This window comes from Mustela lutreola, chromosome 3, assembly GCF_030435805.1.
Source record: "Mustela lutreola isolate mMusLut2 chromosome 3, mMusLut2.pri, whole genome shotgun sequence".
NCBI lineage: Eukaryota > Metazoa > Chordata > Mammalia > Carnivora > Mustelidae > Mustela > Mustela lutreola.
Genome location: NC_081292.1, coordinates 8482161 through 8488786, shown reverse-complemented (window position 1 = coordinate 8488786; position 6626 = coordinate 8482161).

The window sequence follows — 6626 nt, the reverse complement described above, 5'->3', positions numbered from 1 at the left end:
ATGTCCGTTCATATAACTTCTCTGGGTAAATAATCTGTTCAAATCCTTTGACCGTTTTTAAATGGATGATCGGGTTGTTTGCCTTTTAGTTGTTGAGTGGTAGGAGTTCTTTATATATTCTGGAAATTATCAGGTAGATGATTTGGAAATAATTTCTTCCATTAGGACTAGTTAGAAATAATTTAGAAGAAACATTTTATGTACTTAGAGCTTTAACCTTGTCTCATCTGTCTTTCTCCTTTCCTTCCCCTTTTCCCTCCTTGTGTTTCTCCTTCCTCCTCCTCCTCCTCCTTCTTCTTCTTCTCTCTCTCTCTCCCTCTCTCTCCCCCTTCCCCCACCTCTCTCCACAGAGAAAGAGAAATGACTTTACACTCCAGTAAGAGATTCCAGTCATAACCTTCAGAACTTTTCAACTCCTTTGGGATGCCTGGAGGGTTCACAGAGGAGCATCCCAAACTGTTCTTCGGTAGAACGATGGAGCTGGTCATCCTTGGAGCGATCCTTGCCTCCCACACACTCGGAGGACCCCGTGCCTGGGAGTGCAGAAAAGCCCTAGACGGGGTCTTGGCCAGGAGCGGGCCCCGGCCGTGGAAAGCCGGGCCTTACTGTCACAGACCCTTTCCATTCAAACCAGGTGGTTCCTCACACATGCATCGTGGGACTGCTGGGTGGTCCCAGTCACAGGGGGCTCACCGGGCAACTGGGGAGATGCTGGTGGGACTGTGCACGGAGCTGTGGAGCACAGAGGGGCATTGTTAAGCTGGGCTCCGCAGTCCCAAGTCCCTCCCCATCTGTCTCTGTCTCAGCCAGATTTGTCACTAGTCAGCTCGACTTGGATTACCTGTTCCTGGCTCAGAGCTGCTCAAGGACAGCGAGGACGTGAAGCCCCTTACAAAATGTGCATTTTGTGTGAATGTACGCTGGACCACCACACCCCGTATTGTTTGGGTGAGATGGCACTTTAGATTTCCCTGCTCACCCAAGTCTACACCCTCCAGTGCTCTACATTTTCCTGAGGGGAAAGCCCAATGCCACCCAGATTCCCCAAAGAATGGGATCCTGCTGCCCTGCCTCAGTGTCACAACACCTTCCGCTTTGTGATTGTGCCACGCCTGCCTCACCTCAGGGCCTTTGCACCTGCTTGTCCCTCTGTCTGGCACACCCCTCCCACCCCTTCCTTGCTTGAGTCACGATCTTTACCCCTCCATCTCAGCCGAGTGGCCTCTTCCTCCAGGACGTCTCTCTTGATCTCCCTAGACAAGCTTAGCCCCAAGATGCTACAGAACTCTGAGCCTCTGTAGCCACGTGTCACACTGTTTTCCAATGGCTGGTTTGACCATGTCCACTAGAAAAACAAGACGGTTACATCAGGGAAGTAAAGGAATGTCCTCCTTTGTCTGTCACGGTGCTTTATACTCCACAAACATGGATGGATGAATCACTATGGTCCCTGCCCCCAGGCTTGCTGGAACATCTGTGCCCCCAGGCAGGGGCCAGACTGAGGTATGATGCTAAAGGGGCCAGCTGGCAGGAGCCGAATCTGGCCCTCTTCTCATCTGACCGCCCTGGAGCCCTCCTGCCTGTACTCTGCGCTCACGCCCGTGTGCCCTGGCCTGCTCAGTCTGTCACACGGGGCCAGGGTCAGGATCCCCTGGACACTGTCTGCCCCTCCTCTGGCCAGGCCAGGCCCCGAAGGAAGCATGCAGCCCATCTCCCCTGCCTGCTCTGTTGTGTATATTAAATGTGTACTAATCTCAATGGCCGGCCGGCCTTCGATCCTGGCTTTCCAGGTCACGTCGCGTGTGGGCTCCAGAAAGAGGGAATTCAAGTCACGCCTCTGTCCAAGGAACTATCCGTCTCTGAGCCTCATGCAGAGGGTACTACTATCTTTTTCACGTGGCTGTGGGGAGACTTCGAGGAGAAAATGCCTGATAAATGCCGGGCAAACAGAGAGGACTCAGAAAACAGTAGCGGGGCCCTGTTTGCCTTCTAGGCACGCTTTCGCTCATATACACACATGCCCATTTTACAGATTAAGAAACGAAGGTTCCCAGAAATCAGGTTTTCACCCAGCTCACAAAGCTAACGAGTCACGGAGAAGGGCCGCCGCGGGAAGCCAGGAAAATTCCAAGATCTGGAGGTCTGTCTGGCGCGCCAGGCCAGCAATGTCCTGTGCAGTGACCGCGCAGAACCCTTCCAGCCACTCCACGCTGGCTTGGGGGTTTTGACCTTTTCCAGCTGCGCCGCCAAGGCTCTTCCTCCTGACCCACTTCTCTTGGCCAAGCACAGAGATATTCTTTTCCTTATCTGGAGGGCGGTGGAATTGATACTGAATGCCATTTTTTTTTGAAGTTCTGACCTTATACAGGGGCGTGTGTGTTTTCTCCTGCAGTTTTCATCTGCTTTCCCCCGGCCTGAGCAAACCCTGCAGAGAGCGAGCTCTGGTGGCAGGTGGGTCCGTTGCGCCCTCTAGTGGCCACCACTGCTAGGCGGCTGGTCTGTGCTCTTAGTGGAGGTCAGAATAGGAACCTTTTGGGGGGCTTGGGCTTTCCCAGGGCAGGACCTGTTCTACCACCTGGAAGCAGCCTGCGGGGGGGCTCATCTCCAAATTGCTTCAGTCTGGAGCAAAGCTGGCAATGTCCTGGCCCCAGACTTTTGTGGGACTCCGCCAGGACTCAGGAACTCAGTACCTTTCTTTTAAGTCCTGGGCACACCCCTTCCTTGTGGGGACGTTACTCCACCTCCTAGAGGTTCAGGCTCCTCATTACATTCTCCTCCAGTGGGGGAGTGTCTTGGCAGGATTGTTGAATAATTAAATGAGATTAAGGTAGCCAAACCCGTTGGCCCATGTGGACCCTGGTGCAGAAGGAACCCAAGGTCATTATTGTCAATCTCCCATTCTTCTTCCTGGTGTTGCTGCTGTCTGGCTACCTGCCTGAAGCCCCTTGTCTTGCCCCACCTCAGCCCCCAGGGGCCCTTGCTGAGTATTTATCAAATGAAATGTATGTAAACATCAAGTGTATTCGTTTTCCCCAGTATCCCATGGGGCAGGCAGATCAGGAATCATTCCCATTTTGCAGAGAAGCCCCATGCCTGGATCTAGGTCGGCCTCTAAAGGCATGTGAGGGCCCATGATCCAACCAAGCCCTCCTCATGGGAGGCCTCCCGGGGGAAGAAAGCTTCCAGCAATTTACAGACCTACACTAACCGGAGCTCCCTGTTTTGAATAAAGGCTCTGGAAAGCCAGTCCAGAGGCTATAGAACATGGAAGGGGAGGCGTTCTCAGAAGTCACGAGCCACCACGGGAAGTTGAAGCTGGACGTCTGGGGCTCCGCAAACCCTCAGGCACTCAGCTTTCTGGTTTATACAATCTGTAAACTTCTGGAAGGCTGAGAAAAGAGGTTCTCAGTTGGTAGCACTCCCAGCCCCTGGCTTCAGTCTTCTGTGCTCCAGGAAGTGTACCAGGCACACGCAGGGAGCTCCCTGGCCGTGCCAAGGGCAGGCTCGCTGCCCGGACCTTGGAGGTCTGCCTGGGGGTCCGGAGCCATCCGAGCCTCTGCCATCCGAGCCTCTGGCCGCTTCTCTCTGGCTCCCAGAGCAGCAGCTGGGGTGAGGACCACATCCCGAGGGGCCCACACTCCTGCTTCTGGACTTCAGCCCCCGCCCTTTCTCCCCAAACCTTTCTCTTGCCGCACCTGCCATCTGCTTATACCACGTCCCTTTGCGCCCTGGCATCTGCCATCTTGGTGCCTACTTTCCCTCATTCCTGGCGGACTTTTCAAATTTGTTAAGTGTGGTTCTATCCAATTTTGTTTGTATCCCAGTGACTTCCCTGTCCCTGTGGAGCTCATGTATAGAACCTGCCCTTCAGGGCCGTGGATGTCTACTCTCCGCCCACTTCCTTCCTCCACCTTCTGGCTCGCCATCACCTGGAGCTCTTCCATCCTGAAGGCCACTCAGATACCTCGTGCCTCATTCCTCCCTGAAGTCATCTTGGCCCTAGCCTTGGTGGGGGGGGGGGGCACAGCCCCATGGACCTGTGGCTTCTTCACTCACTCCTTCAAGCCTCCTTGTCCTGTTCCTCCTCCTGAGACTGTCCCCATTCACCTCCTGCAGTTTCTCATCCAGACCCACAGCCTCCTTGGTCTATAACCTGGCAAGGTCCAAGTCTCTGTGTCTAAGTGGTGGGGGTCCTCGGGCCACAATCCTGCCTTCTTGCCATGAGCTCTGAGCTAACAGAGAGACTGATTTGGGAGCCTGTTGCTACTTGCACTTTGGGTCCGGCTGAACTGGAGGAAGAGGCTGAGAATTGCAGCAAAATATCCCGTTGGCTCTTGCTTATCTCATCCAGCTGAACTAACTTTTCTCTCCCTGGCTGTGACCTCCTCCCTGCTGGTGGCAGGCCGGCCTGGAGTGAGCGCCGTGGAGACCCAGAGGTGGGAGACGTTGGGGAACACTGCACTTCCCAGAACCAATATGGCGGTGGCTTCCTGAGCTCCTGGTGGTTGTGTTCCCCTGGTAGTGGAGGCGGCGGTTTCTGTTGTGTCTTCTTAGGACAGCACTAATCTCATCCAGGGTCCTACCTTCACGACCTGCTCTAAACCTGATCACCTCCCAAAGACTCCCCTCCAAGTAGCATTAACATATGAATTTGGGCTAGGGCTCCAACAAAGGAATCTAGGGGACACAATTCGGTCTGTAGCAGCGGGTTGGAGTTGAGTACAGCCAGTCTCTGGATCCTTCCATGGCTCGCAGAATGTCAGGTGTGGCCCGCATTTCTGAGAAGCAGGTTACCTGGTATTCACCCCTCCTGGGAGGACCCAGTGTTTCCGCTGGAGACGGCCAGGAGGGCCTCTATTGTTCTGCGGGGCTCCAGGGCGTGGCCGGGTCCAGGGTGGGCTTCAGAGGAAACAGAGCGACAGGGGCACACGAATACATCAGTATCGTCCTACAGATGGATATTGTGAAGTAGTGGTTTCAGAACCGGAGCCCCTCATGTTTTAAACCCTCATGTTTTAAAACAAGAGGCAATTAGAACACTTCTTCCCGGAAACTTCTTTTGGATTCCATGAGCTCTTTGCTGAACAGTCAGGTGTGTGTTTGAAGCAGCCTGAGGGGGGCGCCTGGGAGGACTTTCCTAGGGTTCCCACAACCAGATCCTGGAGGACCTGCGTTTGTGGGATGCATGGGGAGGAGGGGGGTGTGGGGGGTGGGGTTGGGGGCGGGGAACGCTGGCTCTTGGCAGGTGCCAGAGGGTCCTAAAGAAATATCTTTAGGTCCTCAGGTCTCTCTGTGGAGGGCCCTGGCTAGTTCTTTTTCCTTCCCAGGCTCCTTCCTGCGTGGGGCCGGGTCGTCGGGGGCCCACCCGGCTGAGCCTTCCCAATGGGGTCTGCTTGCATGCGTCGCCACCTGGTGGCCGCTTCCCCATCTTGGGGCCGTAATGAGAGCTCCCCCCGGAGGGAATTTGGGGGAAGCTGGGTCTCTATTGGAGGGGGATGGCGGGAGAGGAGTGTGCTAACACTGTCTGAGAGCAGGCACCGAGAGCGGGAGGATAATGAAGTGATGACGTCGAAGAGGAAAGGGAAAGCTAAGAGTTGAAGAAACCACTTGGGAAGCAATCAGAAGTAACACCAAAGCCCCCAGCAAAGGGAGTAGGCGCCAGGGAAGAGGTGCCAGAAAGGGAGGGGGCGAACGAAATCAGCCTGGGTGCCCCAGCGGGCCTCACGGTTTGCTATCATCTCCTTCTTCATGCCTGAATTTGGTTTAATAACAGCTAACATCCACTGGGGGCTTCTTGGTCACCAGAGTCTTCTTAGCCTGTGGTGTGTGTTAACACACTCCACCTTCAAGCATGTTTCTAAGGGGCGTACCCCAGGCCCCTGACTGTCCAAAAGGAGCTCAGGCACAGAGAGGTTAAGGAACTTCCTTAAACTCACAGAGCTAATAAGAAGGAACACAGGCGGCGTGACTCCAGGGCGCCTATGTTCCTCTCTGCCCCCCTCCGCTCTGAGGGCTGCCCTCACAGGGTCACCACAGACCAGCTTCCCAGATGAGCCTGGGAGATGTCCTCTTGGGAGGCAGCAGAGGGACAGGGAGCCCCGGATCTGCCGAGGGGAGGCTTGCTTTGAACCCCACCTCTGCCCTCAGCTGGCTTTAATTCTCCACTCCTTTGCACACCTGGAAACCCAGGTGGCCCTCCTAAGGCTGCTTTGAGAATTCAAGATCGTTGTCTAGGGAGGCATCGTGCAAAGTGCGACCGGCCACACAGATTGGGGGGTGGTACTATATCCACCAAATGCACATTGCAGAACCCCAGTCCTGGATTTCTGGATCTTCTCACAAGAGATCTGTGCCCACTTTGGATCAAACTTGGATTCATCCACGGATGTACCCATTTATTGGAGGAAAAGCTGAACCCTAATTCAGCCCACATGGGGCCCTGGACAAGGCTATTTCACTCAGCAAAAGCTTGGAGCAGCTGGCGCACATCTCCTGGGGCGGGTCTCCTGAGTTGCCTTTTTTTTTTTTTTTTTTTTAAAGATTTTACTTACTTATTTGAGATCCAGTAAGTATGAACTTGGGGGGAGGCAGGGAGGCAGACGGAGAGGGAGAAGAAGGCTTCCTGC